The sequence below is a fragment of the Panthera tigris genome, chromosome C1, assembly GCF_018350195.1.
Source record: "Panthera tigris isolate Pti1 chromosome C1, P.tigris_Pti1_mat1.1, whole genome shotgun sequence".
NCBI lineage: Eukaryota > Metazoa > Chordata > Mammalia > Carnivora > Felidae > Panthera > Panthera tigris.
The window spans coordinates 128,147,275-128,169,817 of record NC_056667.1 but is presented as its reverse complement, the minus strand read 5'-3'; the positions used below and the strand labels follow the sequence as shown (position 1 = coordinate 128,169,817).

At 34.9% G+C, this 22,543-nt stretch overlaps 1 long non-coding RNA gene across 2 annotated transcripts; it reads left to right on the top strand.

Annotated features, from left to right (window-relative positions):
• Window positions 1-3,270: 3,270 nt before the first annotated feature.
• LOC122240902 lies at window positions 3,271-21,634 on the top strand. Of its 2 annotated transcripts, XR_006220684.1 has the most exons (4): window positions 3,271-3,363; window positions 3,463-3,605; window positions 8,760-8,823; window positions 21,549-21,634. It is a non-coding gene; the product is annotated as an uncharacterized LOC122240902 (long non-coding RNA). The 2 variants fall into 2 exon arrangements; XR_006220683.1 differs by having other exon boundaries at window positions 3,278-3,605.
• Window positions 21,635-22,543: the final 909 nt, after the last annotated feature.

Sequence of the window (22,543 nt, the reverse complement as noted above, 5' to 3'; positions counted from 1 at the left end):
TGCCGCTTGCCCCTTTTATTTAGCATCATATTTTTAAACTATATCCTTATTGATACATACAGACTTGGCTTATTCCTTTTAAGTTCAGTTGACTATTTTCTAGTTAACACCTCATAGTTATCAGGTCATATATTTGTTTTCTCAAGGGTCAAATGTGTTCTGCTTTGTTTAATTTTGCCTTGTTTTGCTTTAATTTTTTTTTTCTCTAAAAAAATTAGGGAGTTTCAAAAACACCAAGAAAAATGTGTTCTGTGGCTTTTTTTCAGTTTTGTCAATGATGGGGCCAGGAGGAGAGCCTTTTAGTCAGGAGCAGAAAGAATCAGGTTAATTCACAAAGTTCACTGCGTTATTATTCACTTTAACCCTGAGAAAAAAAGATCAAAAGCTCCACACATCACTACAAGTCCAGTAATTTGGAAGACACCTCATACATGATGCCCAAATATGTCCCATACATGACATCACAACCACTAACACCTATATATTTGTAAGTCAGAAAATTATCTTCTGGATGATCTGTATGCTACAAATGCCTTTTATTCTATGGACAACAGTTTCAAGGGTTGAGAAGTACAATGCTTTTTTCAACAAAAGTTTAAGTATAAAATAATCATTGATCCTTGATACAAAATATTCCTGTTAGAAAATATATGATCAAATGAAATTTCAAATGTTCAGGCAAAAATATGACCTTTTAAGTCATACAAAAAAGTTGTGAGGGTGGACTATACTTTGAACTATATGTTTTCTTTTAAAATAATAGTTTTTTTTTTTCTTCTTTGGGCAAAAATATTTGGTTGCTTGAAATGTATTTATATTAGACACCTTTACCTTTCCTATTTTATGACCTGATTTTAATTTGCTTAGCTCTGGCACATAGGTTGAGCAACATATTTTACAGTGAAGTCAAAACCTGACAGATTTATGGGGTGCCTGGGTGGCTCAGTCAGTTAAGTGGCCAACTTCAGCTCAGGTCATGATCTCACAGTTTGTAAGTTAGAGCCCAGCATCAGGCTCTGTGCTCACAGCTCAGAGCCTGGAAACTTCTTCGCATTCTGTGCCTCACTCTTTCTCTGCCCCTATCCCACTTGCACTTTGTATCTCTCTCTCTCAAAAATAAACATTAAAGAAAAATAAAAAGTAAAAGTTAAGGGATTATATATACACATACCCTGATTAAAGGTACGTCTTTTATAAATGGTTATAAACTTATCTTTTTTGTGGTTGAGAAAAGCATTCTAGTTATGAACAAGATTTTGACAAGTTATAAAGTGTCTTATCAAATCTGAGACGCTGTCAAATATACCTCCCTTCCTTCTTATAAAATTTCTTTTTCAGAGAAATAATAGCAGGTGTATGAAAGCCTCTTCAAAAAATAAAAATAAAATAAAATAATAAATAAATAAATAAATAAATAAATAAAAATTAAAAAAAAAAAGAAAGCCTCTATTTTCCTCCAGTATATATAATATTGACTAGATTGAGTTATACATTCTTCATTTTTTAGGAAAATATCCTGTTTATTAAAAAGGTTTATTTTTATTTTATTTCGTAGGAAGAATGAATTTAAATTTAATTGACTCCCCCATTTGTTTGGCCTCAATCCATATAGTTAGATTTTTTTATCTGACATACTGATATGATGAAAATATAATAACTTAGTATTGAATTAAGTAGTGACTATTGTAGATCATATTTCTTATTTGATGTGAGTTATTTGACATTTTTACAAATTTCCAGTAGATATCTTGGGGAATTTTTTGTTCATTTGTTATTATTCCTCAGTTTTAGAAAAATGTTGACAGGGAATATTGGCACTAAAATTTCATGATTTAGATTTTTCTTTATAACTCACTATTTTGTATGAAAGTTTCATGGGTATTAGAAAATAATATTTATACTTTTCTTTTTGAGGGAGAGAGAGAGAGAGAGAGCATGAGCAGAAAGGGGCAGAAGGAGAGAGAGAGAAAATCTTAAGCAAGCTCCACACCCAGTGAAGCCCAACACAGGGCCTTGATCTCATGATGACAAGGTCATGACCAGAGCTGAAATCAAGTCAGATGCTTAACCAGTTGAGCCACCCAGGAGCCCCATGTATATTTTTATAATGTTTCATGTCAAATATACATTATTGGTTACAACATTCACATACACTGTGAATGTATCTATATTATCTTTTGACTTAAATTTTTTACAAATGATTGAATGATGTGTGTTAAAATCGTTTCCTAGGAATGTCTTTTTGCTTTACATTGTAAGTAATATATTTATCCATAAGAAACCTTTTTATCCAGTTTAATTATTTTGACTTTAAGTCTTCTTTGTCATGCATTAATACTGATGCTCATTTGTTCATTATTGATGATCACCACACCAGCTCTTCCACATCAGCTCATAAAATCAGAGGACCAAATTATTGCTTTATGATGAAATGTCAAACTAAACACTTGCATGGATGTGAGTGGCTGCTTTTTTCACTACAAGCAAAGCTACACTATTATGATGAGAAATTTGATTGTGAGAAAGGAATCAAGTAAGTGTAATTAACTAACATGACCAGACACCTGATGGTATTAAGAGGGGCAATACACTGGCCTTTGTATTGAATGACTCAAAAATGGAGAATCTTTATAGGTTATAGGCTACACTTCTCTTTCTTTTATTAAAATACCTTTGTATTTAATTTTGTTTTATCATGTTAGAAGTTTGAGTTTATAAATAACATACTATAAGTTTCTGACCCAATAAAAGATAAGTTCTCATGGAGTGAGAACTTGCATATGTCTGAGGACTCACCTCTCAAAGTAGAAGGCTGGTTTCTAGCTTTCATTGGCCATAAAATATGGCAGACCTCAATGCCTTGGGGCCACTCACATTCTTCTTTTTTAATACAGGCTTTTAATATATTTTGGTAATTATTATTTTTAATTGTTACAAAAAAGTTTGCAGCTACACAGAGTAAAAGTTTCTTACTTTGAATGATACAATATCTTCATGTTTATGGTTATGACACAGTTTCTATCAGATTATTTTCAGTTTCTATTCAAACATTTGGGTCTCTGAAGAAAAGAGAATGAAAACATTTAGATTATAGTATTATGATGACGGATAAAATGTCCATTTGTGTGTGTGTGTGTGTGTGTGTGTGTGTGTAATTAGTAAAGTATGAGACTTGGTTGGAGAAAGCATTGTGACATCATACTGAAGCTGTCCTATCCATGTTGGTTGTTAGAAACCAATTAGCTGGAATAGTGTTCTTCTATAAGACCAAGGATGACAGTGGCTGACCTCCCGCTCCAACTACATATACACAGCTCCATACTCTCAGAGAGTCCTGCATCCCACAATGGGGGCAAACTGGGAGTAAGTATGTCACTTGGCATTCTGTGTACCAGCACTGGAATGCTACTCTCAGAAGAACTGGAGAGATTGATGCTTGCTTCTCATCTGCTCTTGTCCCAGAACCCAGCTTCTGAACTTTGTGGCATTAGGTTCTGCTGGTTATCTATTGGACTCTGACCTTACCCATGATGTCTTAACTGTTGCTCAGCCTTCCCACATTCTCTCACCTGTACTACATCTTGCAAGATTCTACAAAATTTCTGGTATGTGGCTGGCACTTGTCCTCTATTTTCAATGTAGTACAAATATTTCCCTGTGTATTGAAGGAGTTGGAGAGATAGTGGGAAAGAAGTCAAATGAGCAAGGCCAGTTTTCCCTGTTACAGTGAAATACGTCATTAACTTAATTTAGACTGTTTAATCAGCCTTGTAGTGAATTGCTTTGTAATAGTTAAAGGCATACTGGGCTGAGACTAAGGACAAATAGACCTGTTAGGAACCTACTACATGAACTTACCCCGGCCACCTAATCAATTGGAGCTTCAGGTTTATTACCTGAAATATGAGATAAAAAGGGTTTTTTTGGGTTTTAAAAACTTTTTTTTAATGTTTATTTAATTTTGAGACAGAGACAGAGACAGAGAGACAGAGACAGAGACAGAAAGACAGAGTGTGAGTGGGGGAGGGACAGAGAGAGTGGGAGGCACAGAATCCAAAGCAGACTCCAGGCTCTGAGCCATCAGCATGGAGCCAGATATGGGGCTCAAACCCACAGACTGCGAGATCATGACCTGAGCTGAAGTCGACCACTGAACCAACTGAGCCACCCAGGTGCCCCAAAAAGGGTTTTGATCTGTAAATTCCTCTCACCTATCTTTCTTAATGACTCTGTGGGTTTTTGTTTTCTTTTGTTTTGTCTTGTTTTTAATGTTTATTTATTTATTTTGAAAGAGACAGTGCAAGCAGGGGAGGGGCAGAGAGAGAGGAAGACAGAATCCCAAGCAGGCTCCATGCTGCCAGCACAGAGCCCAATGTGGGGCTCAATCTCATGAACCATAAGATCATGATCTGAGCTGAAACCAAGAGTAGGACATTTAACCAACTGAGCCAGCCAGGTGCTCCATTGACTCTATGTTTTTTAACTGAAGCATTTCAGTAGGACTACATTTCATTGCAGTTTGACTACTATGAGTTAACCCTGACATGTATGTAAAAGTCTATTCCTAAATAAGGAGAGTCATTCCCTCTGAATTTTGAGCAGACTGCAGTAATGACAAATAACCTCTGTGCACCCACTTTATGTATCTATCACATGGTAATTATTCCTTTATAATATTTGATACTGTAGATATTTTAAGGGCCATTTCTCTTGGCTGTTCTTGCTGAAAGATGTTATGCTCCATTGCTCAACATTTAGAACTAATGACAGTTCCTCAGCTTGTTGTCAGCTAGCTCCCACTTTTATCTCCAGGACACTCATGATGGCAAAGGGCATCTTTTGAAAGATTTTAAAATCAAGAGAGGTCATGTTCATGAAGTCCTTGGTCCCTGTCAATTCTTCAGCAAAATATTTAGTCACCTGACAGCTGATATGGAGGCAAATGCACGTTGGGAAGCTCCAATTCACTAAGGAAGTAGCAAACAAAACTGCTGCTTGTAAAAGGGAGGTAGTACTTACTGCTTTCCTAGCAGTTTAATTTATTTCATTGCTTCATGCCATGGTAAGTCATGCAGAATTGTCAGATACAGAAAATTTCTTGGGATTGGTATATATGATGACAAAATTAATTATATTAACTAAATTGACCAGCAAATTTTTCAAACATCTTATTACCTAATATCTAAAGAGTTTTTCTTTTCTTTTTAATTGTGGTTGGAAATACATTTGACTCTTGGAATGGATCATAGGTGTTACCTTGTACTCCATCCCAGCCAGTTCAGTGAGTCCTTCTACTATAGCCATGACAGGTGGCCATCAGCTTTTATTAAGCATGTCTCATTATAGAGAAATCTCTATTACCAGCCTAGATATTTCTGTTTTTTAACACATTTTTTAAAACTTAGGTTTACTAATTTCCCCTGGATTCTACCAGTTGGTCCTAATTTTTCACCTACACCCTCACCCCTAGTCTTATTGTCCACCTCTGTATCTGCATAAAGGAGAGGCCTCTTTCATTCAAGCACGTATAGTCATCTGACAAGTCAGTTATGTATATGATGTAGGTGTAATTAATACCTACTATATATGATGCCTCATGCCAGACACTAGAGTAAAATAGTGATTATGGTAACAATTGTAGCTGCCCTCAGAGAATTTACTCACTAGGAGAAATGTAGACAAATGGACTTTTCATTTCAATATACGATCAGTGTTTCAAATCTCTGAATACAAGTTTTGGTAAATACCGTTGCAAAGAACATATGTTCAATCCTCCCCACACCAAAAATTAATAATTTTAACAATATATTACATTTTTATAGTACTTAAAATATAATATTACATTGCATCTGTGTAGTACTTAATAGAATAAGAATGATAAAATCCTCTTCATAATAATTGGGAGTGCCACCTCAATAGTACTTTAATGTGTATTGTCACCTTGGCTTCATTTTTTTTTCTTCCAAATTTTTATTTAAATTCTAGTTAGTTAACATATAATGCAATATTGGTTTCAGGAGTAGAATTTAGTGATTCATCACTTACATGTAACACCCAGTGCTCATCATAGCAAGTGCCCTCCGTAATGCCCGTCATCCATTTAGCCCCTCCTCCAACCTCCTTCCTCCATCAACCCTCAGTTTGTTCTCTCTTGATAAGAGTCTCTTATGGTTTGCTTCCCTCTCTCCTTTTGTTCCCCTTCCTGTATGTTCATATGATTTATTTCCTAAATTCCACATATGAGTGAAATCATGTGGTATCTGTCTTTCTCTGACTGACTGATTTTGCTTAGCATAATATACTCTTTGGATATACATCCACATTGTTGCAAATGACAAGATTTCATTCTTTTAGATGGGCAAATAATATTCCATTGCATATACAGACCATATCTTCTTTATTCATTCATCAATAGATGGACACTTGGGTTCTTTCTGTAGTTGGCTATTGTTGATAATGCTGCTGTAAACATCAGGATGCATGTACCCCTTCAAATCTGTATCTTTGTATCCTTTGGGTAAATATCTCATTGTGCAACTGCTGGATCATAGGGTAGTTCTATTTTTAGTTTTGGAAGGAACTACCGTACTGTTCTCCAGAGTGGCTGTACAAGTTTGCATTCCCACCACCAGTGCAAGAGGGTTCTCCTTTCTCTGCATCCTCACCAACACCTATTATTTCTTGTGTTGTTAATTTTAGCCATTGTGACAGGTGTGAGGTGGTATCTCATGGTGGTTTTGATTTGCATTTCCCTAATGATGAGTGATGTTGAACATCTTTTTGCGTGTTTGTTAGCCATCTAATGTCTTCTTTGGAAAAATATGTGCCTATGTCTTCTGCCCATTTCTTAACTGGATTATTTGTTTTTTTGGGTGCTGAGTTTGATAAGTTCTTTATAGATTTTGGATACTAATTCTTTATCAGATGTGTCATTTGAAAATATCTTCTCACATTCCATAGGCTGCCTTATAGTTTTGTTGACTGTTTCCTTTGCTGTGTAGAAGCTTTTTGTCTTGATAAAGTCCCAATAGTTCATTTTTGCGTTTGTTTCCCTTGACTCTGGAGACATGTCTAGTAAAACATTGCTCTGGCCAAGGCCAAAGAGGTTGCTGCCTGTGTTCTCTTCTAGGATTTATATGGTTTCCTCAAATTTAGATATTTCATCCATTTCAAATTTATTTTTGTGTATGGGAGTAAGGAAGTGATCCAGGAAGTGATTCATTATTTTGCATGTTACTGTACTGTTTTCCCAAGACCATTTTTGAAGAGATTGTTTTTGCCACTGAATATTTTTTCCTACTTTGTTGAAGATGAGTTGACCATACAGTTGTGGGTCCATTTCTGGGTTTTCTATTCTGTTCCGTAGATCTATGTGTCTCTTTTTGTGCCAGTACCATATAGGCTTGGTGACTACAGCTTTGTAATATAGCTTAGAGCCCTTGGCTTCATTTTTAAGTAAGAGAAACTGATTCATCAGCATCTCATTTAAAGTCATAGAATTAGTGAGTGGAAGACCTAGATTCAATACCCAGTTCTCCAACTCAGGTGTCTGCTGAATATTAGCCATTGGAAAAGCAGCTTTGTGTTTGCATGGGGAAGAGGTATCATGTGCTTTTGAATCAGTCTTATAAAGTGATACTAAGTAGCATAAATGGCAAGCAGGTCCAACAGAGGAATGGACATTTAGAAAGGACTTACTTGTATATGCATATTTAAAATATGAATATTTATAACAAAAATTGTTTTAATTGATGCTCAAATAATAGTGATATGGTTGTTAGAAACGCACATTGCAATTTTAGATGTGAATAATTTGAAATGTTTATAAGAAACAAAGACACTTCATTAGATAGCTCTGGAAATAAGTATTGAGGATGTCTACATTTACTATTCCAGTGGACTTCAGGCTTCACACAGTCAGATAAGCCTACTGAAAACAAATTGCAAGGGTGCCTATAAAATAAGTACCAAAAAACATCACAGGACACTTGAACTTCATAACTCTCAGAATTTTGTCTTGATTAATTTTGAGAGTGAGTGGTATCTGATAGATATTGATTGTCCTGAAAATGTTAATCAATGGCAGAAGAGTCAGAGGTGAGTCAGTTAGTCCTGGGTTATTATTCTGCACAGAACTCTATCATTCAATTTTTGCTGTTAATGAACACGTGATCAAGAAATTAAAAAAACCCACAACTATAAAGGTATATAGACTATTTTCCTGTCATGAGGACATTTGTTTAGAACCTCAGGAATTAAAGACATTTAAGTTTTTCTTTCTTAGATAGTCTTAACAGTAACAGAGAGAATTTGTACTTAATTGAGAAGGTTTAATCATCACTATTTCTAGTTAACTTCAATTTCACACAATTTGTAAAAAACATACATGAATACTTTAAATGACTTTCTAATTCCAAAAGTGAGAAAGAAAGTCCAGAACTCCCTTAACATTTTCATGGATATATTGATTCTTTAAAGTTCATGTTTGCAAGTACATTTCAATTTACAAGTGACTGTAAAGTAGTCATAAAAAAGCAAGTATACTATTTACCCTCAAAGCCTTATTTCAAATATGTTCCACAGAAGATAATAGTATGACGCTTGAGGCAAGATAATTTTAGAGAACTTGAGAGAAGTAATATCACTTTTTGGATAAAACACATAATTGGAACTTATAGAAAATAATACTTAGATACATAATTCATTCACTTTATGTAACTCAACAAATAATATTTAAAATCCAATTTCTTTCCTTGTAGGTCAAGAAAATGCATCTGTTTCCCTTTGCTCATCCTTTACATAATTCTGACTCTAAAACTGAGGGTAGGTGGAACTTTTTTTTTAATTTGATTTAACTTTACTTTTTATTTTTTAAAATTTACATCCAAATTAGTTAGTATATAGTGAAGCAATGATTTCAGTAGATTCCTTAATGCCCCTTACCCATATAGCCCATCCCCCCCTCCCACAACCCCTCCAGCAACCCTCAGTTTGTTCTTCATATTTATGAGTCTCTTTTGTTTTGTCTCCCTCCCTGTTTTTATATTATTTTTGTTTCCGTTCCCTTATGTTCATCTGTTTTGTCTCTTAAAGTCCTCATATGAGTGAAGTCATATGATTTTTGTCTTTCTCTGACTGACTAATTTCACTTAGCATAATACCCTCCAGTTCCATCCACGTAGTTGCAAATGGCAAGATGTCATTCTTTTTGATTGCTGAGTAATACTCCATTCTATATATATACCATATTTTCTTTATCCATCCATCCATAGATAGACATTTGGGCTCTTTCCATACTTTGGCTATTGTGGATAGTGCTGCTATAAACATGAGGGTGCATTTGTCCCTTGGAAACAGCATACCTGTATCTCTTGGATAAATACCTAGTAATGCAATTGCTGGGTCATAGGGTAGTTCTGTTTTTAGTTTTTTGACAAACCTTCATACTGTTTTCCAGAGTGGCTGCACCAGATTGCCTTCCCACCAACAATGCAAAAGAGATCCTCTTTCTCCGCATCCTCGCCAACATCTGTTGTTGCCTGAGTTGTTAACGTTAGCCATTCTGACAGGTGTGAAGTGGTATCTCATTGTGGTTTTGATTTGTATTTCCCTGATGATGGAGTGATGTTGAGCATTTTTTCATGTGTCGGTTGGCCATCTGGATGTCTTCTTTGGAGAAGTGTCTATTCATGTCTTTTGCCCATTTCTTCACTGGATTATTTGTTATTTGGGTGTAGAGTTTGATAAGTTCTTTGTAGATTTTGGATACTAACCCTTTATCTGATATGTCATTTGCAAATATCTTCTCCCATTCTGTCAGTTGTCTTTTAGTTTTGCTGATTGTTTCCTTTGCTGTGCAGAAGATTTTTATTTTGATGAGGTCCCAGTAGTTCATTTTTGTTTTTGTTTCCATTGCCTCTGGAGACATGTTGAGTAAAAAATTGCTGCGGGCAAGATCAAAGAGGTTTTTGCCTGCTTTCTCCTCGAGGATTTTGATGGCTTCCTGTCTTACATTGAGGTCTTTCATCCACTTTGAGTTTATTTTTGTGTATGGTGTAAGAAAGTATGGTGTAAGTATGGTGTACTTACACTGTATGGTGTAAGACATTCTTCTGCATGTCGCTGTCCAGTTTTCCCAGCACCACTTGCTGAAGAGACTGTCTTTATTCCACTGGATATTCTTTCCTGCTTTGTCAAAGATTAGTTGCCCATATGTTTGTGGGTCCATTTCTGGGTTCTCTATTCTATTCCATTGATCTGAGTGTCTGTTCTTCGGAACTTCTTTTTTTAAGTTTGTTTGTTTATTTATTTATTTATTGATTGATTGATTGATTGATTGAGAGAGGGCACACAAGCAGAGGAGGGGCAGAGAGAGAGGATGAGAGAGAATCCAAAGCAGGCTCCATGCTGTCAGTGCAGAGCCCAACGGGAGACTTGAACCCACAGACCATGAGATCATGACCTGAGATGAAATCAAGAGTTAGATGCATAACCAACTCAGCCTCCCACATGCCCCTACTTCTTTTTTTTTAAGTTTTTAATTTTAATTCTAGTAAACACACAGTGTTATATTAGTTTCAGGTGTACTATATGGTGATTCAACAATTCTATACATTACTTAGGGTTCATAATGGTAAGTGTATTCTTTAATACCCATCACCTATTTAACCCATTCCCTTCCCCCCACCTCACCTCTGGCAACCATCAGTGTGTTCTCTATAGTTGTCTGTTTCTTGGTTCGTCTCTCTCTCTCTCTTTCTTTCCTTTGCTCATTTGTTTTCTTTCTTAACTTCCTATTAGGATTAAAATGACATGGTATTTGTGTTTCTCTATTTCACTTAGCAGTATACTTTCTAAATCTATCCATGTTGTTGCAAATGGCAAAATTACATTCTTTTTTATGGCTGAATAATAACTCTCTGTGTGCATGTGTGTGTGTGTGTGTGTGTGTGTGTGTGTGTGTGTGACATTTTCTTTATCTATCAATGGACACTTGAGCTATTTCCATAATTTGGCTGTTGTAATAATGCTGCAATAAACATGAAGGCGCATGTTCCCTTTGAATTGATGTTTTTGTATTTTTAGGGTAAATACCTAGTAGTGCAATTACTGGATCATAAGGTAGTTCTATGTTTACCTTTCGGAGCCTCCATACTGTTTTCCACAGTAGCTGCATCAGTTTGCATTCCCACCAACAGTGTTAGAGGGTTCGTTTTTCTCCACTTTCTCACCAATGCTTGTTGTTTCTTGTGTTCTTGATTTTAGCCATCCTGATAGTTTAAGGTGATATCACATGGTAGTTTTTGATTTGCATTTCCCTGATGCTGAGTGATGTTGAGCATATTTTCATGTGTCTCTTAGCCATCTGGATGTCTGCTTTGGAAAAGTGTCTATTCGTGTCTTCTGCTCATTTCTTAACTGGGTTGTTTTCTGGGTGTTGAGTTGTATAAGTTCTTTATAAATTCTGGATTTTAACACTTTATTGGATATATAATTTACAAATATCTTCTCCCATTTTGTAAGTTGCCTTTTAGTTTTGCTGATTGTTTCATTTGCTGTGAAGAAGCTTTTTATTTTGATGCAATTCCAATAGTTGATTTTTGCTTTTATTTTCCTTGCCTCAGGAGACATACCTAGAAAAAGGTTGCTGTAGACAGTGTCAGAGAAAATACTGCCTGTGCTCTCTTCAAGGATTTTTATGGTTTCAGGTCTCACATATGGGTCTTTAATCCATTTTGAGTTTATTTTTGTGCATGATGTAAGAACATGGTACAGTTTCATTCTTTTGCATGTTGCTCTCCAGTTTTCCCAACATTATTTGTTAAAGAGATCGTCTTTTTCCCATTGCATATTCTTTCCTGCTGTGTTGGATATTCATTAACCACATAATTGTGGATTCATTTCCGGGCTTACTATTCTGTTTCTTTGATCTATGTGTCTCTTTTTGTGCCAGTACCATGTTGTTCTGATTACTACAGCTTTGTAATATAACTTGAAATCTGGGATTGTGATACTTCCAGTTTTCTTTTTCTTTTTCAGGATCTCTTTGGCTATCCTAACACATTTTAATATTGTTTGTTCTGGTTCTGTGAAAAATGCTGTTGGTATTTTGGTAGGGATTGCATTAAATCTGCAGGTTGCTTTGGGTAGTATGGACATTTTAACAATATTTGTTCTTCCAATTCGTGAGCATGGAATGCCTTTCCATTTTTTGTGTTGTCTTCAATTTGCTTTCACAATTTTTTTTTATAGTTTTTAGAGTACAGCTCTTTCACTTATTTGGTTAACTTTATTCCTAGTTATTTATTATTTTTGCTGCAGTTGTAAATGGGATTGTTTTTTTCAAATTTCTTTTTCCGTTGCCTCATTATTAGTGTATAGAAATGCAATGAACTTGTGTACATTAATTTGTATCCTGTGACTTTACTGAATTCATTTATCAGGTCTGGTAGTTTTTTGGTGGCATCATTAGGGTTTTCTATACATAGTATCATGTCATCTGCAAATAGTGAAAACTTTATTTCTTCCTTATCAATTTGGATGCATTTTATTTCCTTTTTAAAATATTTTTTAAAGTTTAGTTACTTATTTTGGGAGAGGAAAGAGAGAGAGAACAGGGGAGGAGCAGAAAGAGAGGGAGAGAGAATCCCAAGCAGGTTCTGCACTGGCAGTGGCGCTCAATCCCAGGACCCAGAAATCATGACCTGAGCCAAAATTAAGAGTTGGAGGCTTAGCCGACTGAGCCACGCAGGCACCCCAACCTTTTATTTTTTTGTTGTCTCATTGCTGTGGCTAGGACTTCCAGTACTGTGTAGAATGAAAGTGATAAGAGTGGAGACCTTTTTCTTGTTCCTGACCTTAGGGAAAATCTCTCACTTTTTTCCCACTAAGTATGATGTTCACTGTGGGTTTCTCATATATAGCCTTTATTATGTTGAGGTATGTTCCCTCAAAACCTATTTTGGTGAGAGTTTTTATCATGAATGGTGTTGTACTTTGTCAAATGCTTTTTCTTCAGCTATTGAAATGATCATATGGTTTTTATCCTTTCTCTTATCGATATGATGTACCACATGGATTGATTTTTTAAATTTTTTAAATATTTATTCATTTTTGAGAGAGAGAGAGAGCAAGAGAGAGAGAGTGTGAGTGAGTGGGGGAGGGGCAGAGAGAGAGGGAGTCACAGAAATCAAAGCAGGCTCCAGGCTCTGTGCTGACAGCTCAGATGTGGGGTTCAAACTCATGAACCGTGAGATTGTGACCTGAGCCGAAGTCAGATGCTTAACCAACTGAGCCACCCAGGTGCCCCATCACATGGATTGATTTGTGAATATTGAATCATACTTGCATCCCAGGAATAAATCCCACTTGATCATGGTGAATGATTTTTTGAAATGTCTTGTTGGATTCAGTCTGCTAGTATTTTATCAGTGTAATGCTAGCCTCAGAATGAATTTGAAAGTTTTCTTTCCTCGTGTATTTATTTTTTTAATTTTTTAATGTTTATTTATTTTTGAGAGAGAGAGAGACAGAGTGTGAGAAGGGAGGGAGGGGCAGAGAGAGAAAGAGAGAGAGGGAGACACAGAATTCTTATTAGCAGGCTCCAGGCTCTGAGCTTCAGCACGTGGCTTGAATTTCAGAACTGTGAGGTCATGACCTGAGCTGAAGTCAGAAGCTTAACTGACTGAGCCACCCAGGTGCCCCTCCTCTTCTATTTTTTTGGCATAGTTTGAGAAGAATAAGCATTACCTCTCCTTTAAATATTTGGCTGAATTCACCTGTGAAGCCATTTGGTCCTGGAATTTTGTTAGATTGTTTTGATTTCCACTTCTTCTTTACCCATTTATCAATCGATGGACACTTGGGTTGCTTCCCATATCTTAACTATCATAAATAATGCTACAGTGAACATAGAGGTACACATATTTTTTCAAATTTGTCTATTTGTTTTCTTTGGGTGAGTAGTGGAATTACTGGATTATATGGTATTACTATTTTTAATTTTTTCTAAAACTTCCATACTTTTTTCCAAAGTAGTTGTACTAATTTACATTCCCACCAACAGAGCATGAAGATTTCCTTCGCTCTCATCCTTGCCAATGCTTGATATTTCTTGTCTTTTTGATTCTAACTGGTGTGGAGTGATATCTCATTGGGTTTGATTTGCATTTCCCTGCTGTTGAGCACCTTTTCCTGTTTCTGTTAGACATCTGTATGTCTTCATTGGAAAAAAAAATGTCCATTCAGGTTCTCTGCCTATTTTTAATTGAATTTTTGGTTTTATTTGGTATTGGGTTATATGAGTTCTTTATATATTTTGGATATTAATTGCCTATCAGATACATCATTTGCAAATAACTTCTCTCATTCACTAGGTTACTATCTTGTTTTGCTCATGGTTACCTTCACTGTGCCAAAACCTTTTGTTTTGGTTTAGTTCTAGTAGCTTATTTTTGCTTTTGTTTGCCTTGCCTGAGGAGACACATCCTTAAAAATGTTGCTAAGGCCGATGTCCAAGAAATAATTGCCTATGTTTTCCTTTAGGAGTTCTAGGGTTTCAGGTCTCACATGTAGTTCTTTAATCCATTTTGAATCTCTTTTTGTGTATGGTATAAGAAAATGACCCAGTTTCATTTTTTTGAATGTATATGTCCTGTTTTCCCAGCACTATTTATTGAAGAGGTTATCTTTCCCCATTGTATATTCTTTGTAGTAAATTAATTGACCATAACATGTGGGTTAATTTCTGGGATCTCTATCCTGTTCTGTTGACCTGTGTTTCTATTTCTGTAGTCAGTACCATACTTTTTTTATTTTCAAATTTTAATTTAAATTCTAACTAGTTAACATATAGTGTAATTTTGGTTTCAGGAGTAGAATTTGGTGATTCATCACCTACATATAACAGTGCTTAACTCAAGTGCTCTCCTTGATACCCATCACCCCTTTAGTCCATCCCCTGCCTTGTTTTGATTACTATAGTTTTGTAGTATATGTTGAAATCTGGGATTGTGATACTTCCAATTTTTTTCTTCTTTTTCAAGGTTGCTTTGGCTCTTTGAGGTCCCTGTGGTTCCAAAGAAATTTTAAAATTGTTTTCTGTGAAAAATACTGTTGGTCTTTTGATAGGGATTGCATTCAATCTGCAGATCGCTTTGGGTATTATAGACAATGCAACAATATTACTTCTTCCAGCCCATGAGCATGATACATTTTTCCGTTTGTTTTTGTCGTCTTCAATTTCTTTAATTAATTTCTTATAGATTTCATAGTATAGGTCTTTCACCTTCTTGGTTAAATCTATTCATAGGTATTTTATTCTTTTTGATGAAATTTTAAGTCGGATTGTTTTCTTAATTTTTCTTCCTGCTAATTTGTTATTAGCACATAGAAATGCAACAGATTTCTGTACATTAATTTTGTATTTTGCTGCTTTACTGCATTTATTTATTATTTCCAATAGTTCTTTGTTGGGGTCATTAGGGTTTTCTATATATATATTATCATGTCATCTGCAAATAGTGGCGGTTTTACTGCTTCCTGACCAATTTGTATGCCTTTTATTTCTTTTTCTTGTCTCATTGCTACATCTGAAAATTCCAGTACCATGTTGAATAAGAGTAGTGAGAGTATACATATTTGATTTGTTCCTGATTTTAGAGGAGGAGCTTTCAGCTTTTTACCATTGGGTATGATGTTAGCTATGGGTTTTTCATATATGGCCTTTATATGTTTAGGTATGTTCCCTCTAAACCCACTTTGTTGAAAGTTTTTATCATGAATTAATGTTGAATGTTTCTAAATGATTTTTTTCATCTGTTGAGATGATCATATAGTTTTTGTTCTTCATTTTGTCATTGTGTAGTATCACGTTTATTGGTTTGTAGATATTGAACCATACTTGCATCCCTGGAATAAATCCCACTTTGTTTGGGTGAATGATTCTTTTAATGTATTGTTGAATGCTGTTTGCTAATATTTTGTTGAGGATTTTTGCATCTATGTTCATCAGAGATATTGGTCTGTAATTTTGTTTTGTTTTGTTTTGTTTTGTTTTTCCCTGTAGTGTGTAATCTTGTTTTGGTATCAGGATAAGCTGGCCTTGTAAAATGAATTTGGAAGTATTCCTTCCTCTTCTATTTTTGTAATAGTTTGAGAATAATAGGTAATAACTCTTCATATCTGGTAAAATTCACCTATGAAGCCATTGGTCCCTGGACTTTTGTTTGTTGAGAGTTTTTAAATTACCAGTTCAATTTTGTCACTGGTAATCAGTCTGTTCAGATATTTTTTCTGATTCAGTGTTGGGAATTGTATGTTTCTAGGAATTTATCTATTTTTTTCTTAGTTGTCCAATTTGTTGGCATATAATTTTGTATTGTAGTCTCTTACAGTCCTTTATATTTCTGTGGTGCCCATTGCTACCTATTCTTTTTCATTTCTGGTTTTATTTATTTGGATCCGCTCTTTTGTTCTTGATGAGTCTGGTTAAAGGTTTATCAATTTAGTTTATCTTTAAAAAAAAAAAAGAAAGTCTTGGTTATACTGATCTTATTTATTCATTTATTTATTTATTTATTTTTCAGATTCTATTTCATTTATTTCTGCTTTATTTTTCCTTCCTTCCCTCTCACAACTTTGAGCTTGTTTTCTATTTTTTCTAGTTCCCTTGGGTGTAAGGTTGGACTGTTTATTTGAAATTCTATTTGTTTTGGAGGTAGGCCTATATCACTATAAAATCTTCTCTTGGAACTGCTTTTGTTGTGTCCCAAAGATATTGGACCATTGTGTTTTCATTTTAATTTGTCTTCATGATTTTTTTTTAATTTCCTCTTATTTATTTGTTGACCTATTTGTTTTAGTGACATCTTGTTTAGCCCTCATATGTTTGTGACTTTTTTCTTGTGTTTGATTTCCAGTTTCATACCCTTTTGGTGAGGAAAATGCTTTATGTGATTTGAATCTTCTTAAATTTGTTGAGATTTGTATTTTGGCCTAGCATGTGATCTATCCTGGATAATGTTCCATGTGTATTTGAAAAATATGTATATTCTGGTGCTTTTGGATGGAATGTTCTGTATGTATCTATTAAGTGCATTTGGTCTATGTGTTGTTCAAGACCACTCTTCCCATATTGATTTTCTGTCTGGCTGATTTACCTATTGATGTAAGTGGAGTATTAAAATCCCCTACTATCATTGTAAGTGGAGCATTAAAATCCCCTACTATTATTGTATTACAATCAAGTTCTTCTACTATGTCCATTTATATTTGCCTTATGTACTTAGGTGCTCCTATGTTGGATTCATAGATATATACAATTGCTATCCTATTGTTGGGTTGATATCTTTATCATTATGTAATACCTTTCTTTGTCTCTTGTCTCTGTTTTAAAATCTGTTTTATCTACTATAAGTTTTGCTACCTCAGGCTTCTTTTTGTTTCAATTTGCATGGGATATCTTTTTCTATCCTTTCAATGTCAGTCTGTATGTGCCTTTTGGTCTGGAGTGAATCTTTTATAGGCCTCATATACATGGGCCTTGTTTTTTTTTTTTTTTATCTATTCAGTCACAGTATATTTTTTGATTGCAGCATTTAGATCATTTACATTTAAAATGATATTTAATAGGGGCCCCTGAGTGGCTCAGTAGGTTGAGCATCTGGCTTGATTTTGATTTAGATCATAATCCCAGAGTCATGGGATTGATTGAGTCCATATCAGGCTCCATGCTGAGCGTGGAGCCTGCTTGGGATTCACTCTCTCTCTCTCTCTCTCTCTCTCTCTCTCTCTCTCTCTCTCTCACCCTCTCCCCCATTCTTGCTCTCTTTCTAAAGAAAAAAAGTGATTATTGATATGTGTATACTTATTTTCATTTTGTTCATTGTTTTATCATTGTTTTGCTTGGATTTCTTTTTCCTTATTTTTGTGTATCTAGGATAGATTTTTTGTTTTTGGTTACTATGGGTCTTATATATAGCATTTGAAGTATATAGCAACCAATACTAAGGTGATGGTTGTTAAATATTTCCTTAATTTTATCAAAAGAATAATCTTTTTCTTCTCAATAAGTGCCAGCAAATACTCTATTTATGGTTATAACTTTTTTTTTGGAGCACTAGCTACTAAACAATATTGTGCAATTGAATGACAACTTACACATCTGTTGACAGCAAAACATCAAGATCCAAATAGAAAAAGCATTCTTAATCCATCATGACATATTTATTTGGTGTCACTGAACATTGGTCAATATCATATTTTTAGGACCCTTTTCTTTGTGGCTGATGAAATATTTCTGTTGTCAAGTTTCTTCTGGCTCTCAGTATCAAAATATGATTATATGTTTTCCAAGTTTGTACTTAACTTCTTTCTTCTTTGACATTAAAATTGTCTCTGAAATAAGGGTGTTATCTAATCAAGACTATTTTTAAATTAAGAGGGTAATGAGAGTGACATGTTTATCATTTGTGAGGTACCATGAGTTCAAGAACCATGGAAGACATGTCAGTCTTAAGCACAGAAATAGCTTTTGTTTATATGATGGTGTGCATGAGAGCATAACCCTATAGATGCAGGGGCTTAGTGTTTCTGTCTGTAAAAGTTAGATAAGCTTTTAGCCACAAGCAAATGAAAACTTGAGTTATAAGAGTCCTAATAAATATGGGTGTATTTTTCTCAAAGAATTAAAAAAAAAAGTCTGATTAAAGCAGCTTCTGCTGTTGGTTTAACAGCTTGGTAGCAGGGATGTTATCTTAGATTCCTTGGCCTTTTCTTCAACCTTGCCATCCTGTGGTCCAGAATATCTACCCAAGTCCACGTATCTTATCTGTATTCAAAGCCAAAACAAACAGGAAGGAAACTGAACCACAGAGTATAGTCTTTCAAGAAATCACAAGTATTTCCATTTTAATTGCCAGTGTCATAAGGCTATTCTAGTTCCAAGGGGTCATGCCAAAAGGAGCATTTAGATTTTCCAGCTTCTAAATATAGAGGTGAGCAAAAAAGGGGTGGCATTTCAGTGAGTTTTGGGTCACAAACTCACAGTGCCTGCTGTAACTACTGATTTTCAATCTTTTCTAGTCAAAAAGCCATACCAAAGCTACCTACTAAAAGACTCTATAGACTGTCAATTCAGAGAAATAATAGCTTGAATTAACAATACTGAACAGGAGAATAAATTAATTGGTAATATTTCTAACACGTACACTGGTTGAATTTATGTCATGTAGATACTTCATTATATATGTTAATATATAATATTACAAATTGTATATACACATATATATGTGTGTGAGTGTATGTATTTAATTTTTCCCCTTCAGATCTTTAATCAAAAGTCACCTTCTCAGTGAGGTCTCCTATAACCATTCTGTCTAAAAGTAGTGTACACTTCGGTCAAAAAATATAACCATTTCTCTCTATTGCTGTAATTTTTTCCCATAGGACTGATCACTAACTATGTATTTTATATATTTTCCCTATTTAGTGTTATCTCTCACATTAACAAATAAGTTTGATGAAGGCAGATCTTCATCTGTCTGCTCCATGTCTGTCTTCTGTACTCCTGGTACAGTATCTTGTTGCATTGTAAGTAGTCAATAAATGTTTGCTACAGAAACCAGTTAAATGAATGTCACCACTGAGTTCAGAGAACTTCCTTGTTAGTTAGGTTTATGTAAGCTGAGACTCTGATTCTACTCAGATTGTTGAAGATTAAATGGAGTTATTTATTGTTATTGTAGCATAACATTGATGACACTCAACTCGTCATTTCATATCTCCTGGTACGTAAGACACTATTGATTGACCACCTTGAAGACAGGTAGATTTGCTTTTCCTATTGAGGGTACTGAAAGTTTCTGCTGATACTCTTTATAATTATAAAATGACAACTTTCTTCTTTTCTGCTCAGTGAGGCTAGCCAATCTGGACAGGGAGTAAGATAATTTGAATAAAGCCATATAGACCAGATCGATGAACAATACACAACTCATCAGAAATGTGGGGTATAGTATAGAGAAAAATTTTTATTCTCCTTCAGGATTTAGCTTCACTTTAAGGCAGTTCATCCTAGTACATAACATTAGATTTAATGTGCATGAACTTAACTTTTCAAAACCCTTGCAAACTGTTACCTAATTTTATTGTTATTTTATATTGTAAATTATATTATTAATGTTATTTTTGTAACTTGTACAGCTAAGATCTTACCTGTATTCTTCTGTAATACCACTAACTCTGGACCTTTCTCCCCTAAGGTCTCTGGTGCATTGAAGATAGAAATTGTGTCTTCATTTCTGTGCCATTTAATTAAAATATTTTTTTTAGTTTTATGTAATGTATCTTACATATAATTTTATAATGGTATGTAATCTATATTACATTAAATGTGCATATAAATATAAATATACTACTCCAGAAAGTAATTGCTAATTTATTGCTTCTTAGACTGGAATTGGTAGATCAATTCTTTCTTTGTAGTTCCAGAGATGAAAAAAGACCTATTTTTTTATTTCATTCTGTTATGTACAGATTTGACATTGACAACCAAACGAATCTATTCAACTAAAAATCATTGATACAGGGGTACCTGGGTGGCTCAGTTGGCTAAGCAGCCAGCTCTTCTTGGTTTTGGCTCAGGTCATGATCTCACAGTTTGTGAGTTCGAGCCTCGTGTTAGGCTTTGCACTGACAGTGCAGTGCCTGCTTGGGATTCTATCTCTCTCTCTCTCTCTCTCTCTCTCTCTCTCTGCCCCTCCCCTGATTGTACACACACTCTCTCTCAAAATAAATAAATAAGCTTAAAAATCAATGATACAGAGGTTATGAAAGTTATGACCTATTCTAGTTTGTCAATCACAAGATCTTATTGAAAATCTAAAAGATCTTAGCACAATATTAGATAATTGGATTGCTTTTAAAAAAATATTATATATTTTACATGCCTTAAAAAATATACAGTTCATAACCCCTTATAATATGACCAATGGACTATCTCCTAAAAAATCAGAGACCTATCTACCAATACTGTAACTTATGCTTCTTGTATAGAAATGCTTCCATTTTTTTGATTAATATTGCCTCATAATGCTAAATACAACCGATTCTGCTAACATACCCAGTGTTAATTCTTTTGCTACAAAAGTCATAATTTAAATTATTGCCACATAGAAAGAAATGCAAGTACCTTATTATTTTTTTTTTAGTTTCTAATTTTAGCATAATTGACACATAATGTTGCATTAGTTCAGGCGTACAACATAGTGATTCAACTTGTTCTTTGTTATGCTGTGCTCACCACAAGTGAAGCTACCATCTGTCACCATATAACACCATTACAGTATCATTGACTGTATTCCCTACACTGTGCCTTTTATTCCTGTGATTTATTCATTCCATAACTGGAAGCCTGTATCTCCCACTCCACCCACTTTACCCATTTCCCCACGTCTTCCTCTCTGGCAATCATCAGTTTGTTCACTCTATTTATAAGTCTGATTCTGAGTTGTGTTTGTGTATTTATTCATTTTTTTTTTATATTTTAGATTCCACATATGAGTCAAATCATGCAATGCTAACTGAAATAAGTCAGACTGAGAAAGAAAAATGCAAGTACTTTAACATGTATTCCTCCAACCCAAATTTTATTATTAAAATTCCATGAGGCTTCTTCAAAAGCCTACTAGTCATCTTAAAAACTAACTGCGTATTGCTGTTAGCTTCTTGGGAAGAAATCCAGTGGGGCATTGTTGAATTTTTTTCTGAGGTATGTCATTGAAAACCTTGGAAGATATGTCCAAACAAGGGCCTACAAGGGCAACTCTTTCTTTATTTTTAAAATTTATTTCAGTGACCACAGACTGCTCCCTGGGCCAGATGATTGATTAGAGTCTCTTTCCACTCTGGCTTATGTACCTGGTAGGCTACCACCAAAATCCTCTTAAATACATATTGGAAAGTTGTAAAAGAGATGGTCCTATCTTTGAGTCTTAGTTTTCATGTTGGTGACCAGATCCTTGGCTCCACAAGCTTTTGCCTACATGGTCTCCTCATTCCACCTGTACAAATGGTGTTGAATTCTCTCACTGAAGACATTAGACCTAGCTGTATGGTGACATACAGCAATGCTAAAGAAATTATAAATTTTCATTGTGAGCCTGTATGTGTTCTGTTTAGTATATTAAGGGATCCTAATACAGAGTGTTCAGTGGTCAGACCAACCAGTGTCCAAGCTGACATAAACTGACAGATGTTTCACAGCTTGGTACTTGTAGCTGACCTATTTCCAAAGTTGTTTTACATAGGACTATTATACATACATACATGACATACAAAGAGCATGAAATGTCTTTATAGTGAAGTTCTAGCTCAGCCAGTTAGACTAATCCCAGCCCTAAAGGCAAGAAATCCCTTTGGAGATAGGCCGCCTAAAAAGAGGTAGGAAAGAACCCCATGGGAGAAGCTCAGCCTGGGTGATAAGCCCTCCCCACATATGTGACGCAGGGCTACACATTCATATGCATGTTGCAGCATATAAGAA